Genomic DNA, 398 nt, shown 5'->3' on the forward strand with positions numbered 1-398 from the left:
AGGAGGGGAGTTGGCCTCACCAACGAGGGCTCGGGAGGAGGGTGAATCACCAGCTGGACTTTTCCACCAAGTACCTGCCCTCTGTGGTTTCAAGGCAAGGCTCTGGACCTTCACAACTACCAACCACCCTGTGCCTTGGGATTTTCCTAGAGAAAGTGCCCAGAGCAAACCTCAAGGAGCCTATCTAGAAAGGATACAGGTTTACCGTCAGACAGACCTACATCTGAACCCCTCCTCTGTTTGACCGTCCACATCCACTGGGCAAGGCTCTGAGCCTCAGTTTTCCTATCTGTAAAAGGAACAAAACAATACCTATACCTACTTTTCACTGTTAAAGACAATATAGTAAATTGCTTAGGATATTGTAGGTGCTTAAGCAGGGCGGGCTGTGGGGGGGT

Source organism: Vulpes vulpes, chromosome 8 (genome assembly GCF_048418805.1).
Source record: "Vulpes vulpes isolate BD-2025 chromosome 8, VulVul3, whole genome shotgun sequence".
Taxonomy (NCBI): domain Eukaryota; kingdom Metazoa; phylum Chordata; class Mammalia; order Carnivora; family Canidae; genus Vulpes; species Vulpes vulpes.